Source organism: Triturus cristatus, chromosome 2_1 (genome assembly GCF_964204655.1).
Source record: "Triturus cristatus chromosome 2_1, aTriCri1.1, whole genome shotgun sequence".
In the NCBI taxonomy this organism is placed as follows: Eukaryota; Metazoa; Chordata; class Amphibia; order Caudata; family Salamandridae; genus Triturus; species Triturus cristatus.
Genome location: NC_140581.1, coordinates 200,958,425 through 200,960,348, shown reverse-complemented (window position 1 = coordinate 200,960,348; position 1,924 = coordinate 200,958,425). Strand labels below are relative to the sequence as shown.

General features: G+C 52.4%; 1 pseudogene; it reads left to right on the top strand.

Annotated features, from left to right (window-relative positions):
- Positions 1-777: 777 nt before the first annotated feature.
- LOC146863964 (small nucleolar RNA SNORA17) lies at positions 778-853 on the top strand (annotated as a pseudogene).
- Positions 854-1,924: the final 1,071 nt, after the last annotated feature.

The window sequence follows — 1,924 nt, the reverse complement described above, 5'->3', positions numbered from 1 at the left end:
GAACCATTCCGTCATGAGAACAGGGGCACAAAATCCCTCTGCTGCAGTCAGCAGAGGGATTTCCTTTTCTCCCCCAGAGCCTCAGGAGCTGGGAAAGAGATTCCCCAGCTCCCGAGGCCCCCTCCCTGGTTTCTTTGAAAGGACGATCAGCGTGCACCTCGCGCTGTCGTCATTTCACAGAAACCGAAACTAAAATTAACCTTTGGGTTAATTTCAGTTTCACTTTCTACATGCTCAGGGGGCTATCTCAGCCCCCTGAGCACGTAGAAATATGGCAGAGGTATCATTGGAAAGGGGAGAGTCTCCCCTTTCCAATGGTATCCCTCCCCAGTGGATCCCCAAGCAGGGATCCACCCACTAGACACCAGGGAGGGGGGAGCGGCCCTTGGGCAAGAGCCTTTGCTCCCCCATAAACATTGGGGCCAATTTAGACTTTCTGCCCCCCGGGGAGCAGATGGGGTAGTAGCCCCCAACCTGATCCCCGGGGGGGGGGGGCCGAAAGCTCACTAGATACCAGGGATTTTCATTTATATTTCAATTAGGGGTGGGGGCTGCCCAAAATGGGCATGCCAATGCCCCCACCCCCCGGCCACAAAATCTCAGACTTTCTACCCCCCCCCGGGGGGCAGATGGGGGCAGTAGCCCCCAATCTGCCTCTGGGGGGGCAGAAAGCCCATTAGATACCACGGATATAAAAAAAAAATAATTAGGGGTGGGTGCTGCCCAAAATGGACATGCCAATGCCCTCATCCCATCACGCCACAAAGATACAGTCTTTCTGCCCCCCCGGGGGAGCAGATGGGGGCTACTGCCCCCCATCTGCTCCCCGGGGGGGCAGAAAGCACAATAGATACCAGGGATTTTATAAAAAATTATAATTCGTGGTGGGGGCTGCCTATTATGGGCATGCCTATGCTCCCACCCCCTGCAAAAATGACAGCCTTTTCTGCCCCCGGGGGGCAAAAAGCCCACTAGAATAAAAAACTTATAATTAGGGAGGGTGGGGACTGCCCAAAATGGACATGCCGAGGTCACCACCCCTCCCCTACAAAAATTACAGCCTTTCTGCCCCCCCGGGGGGGGGGGGGGTGGAAAGCCCACTGGACACCAGGGATTTTTTTGGGCAAATTTTAATTAGGGTGGGGTCACCCAAAATGGGCATGTCAATGTCCCATCCCACACCCGCAAAAATTACAGCCTTTCTGCCCCCATGGGGGGAAGATGGGTGCAGTAGCCCCCAATCTGAAATCAGAAATTTGAGAAAAAAGGGATTTTTGCAGCTAAATTTGAGGTGTGCAGGGGATTCTGGGTAGGAAAACGTTGGGGGACCCACACAAGCCATACATCGCTGGACTCCCCCGGGTGTCTAGTTTTCAGAAATGTTTGGTTTTGGTAGTTTCCCAAGAAGGCCGCCGAGCCCGGGGACAAAAACCCAGGTGACCCCCCCTTGCAAAACCAGGTTGTTTTGATGTCGCCTCAATAGGTTTTGGGCCCTTGCCTGTAGGGGGTACTTGACCCACCCACGCAAATGAGGTATCATTTTTATTGGGAGATGTGGGGGAACTCTGGGTGGGAGGAAATTTGTGGATCACCATAGATTTTAGAACTTTCCACACAGAAATTAGAGAAAAAGGTGATTTTTTCAGCTAAATATGAGGTTTGCAGGGGATTCTGGGTAGGAAAACTTTAGGGGACCCACGCAAGCCATACTGAACTCCCCCGAGTGTCTATTTTTCAGAAATGTGTGGGTTTGGTAGGTTTCCCTAGATGGTCGCCAAGCCCGGGGTCAAAAACTCATGGGACCTGCCTTGCAAAACCAGGTTGTTTTGTGATAGGTAATTTTGATGTCACCTCAATAGGTTTTGGGCCCTAGCCTGTCGCGGGTACTTGACCCAGCCACACGAGTGAGGTATCATTTTTATCA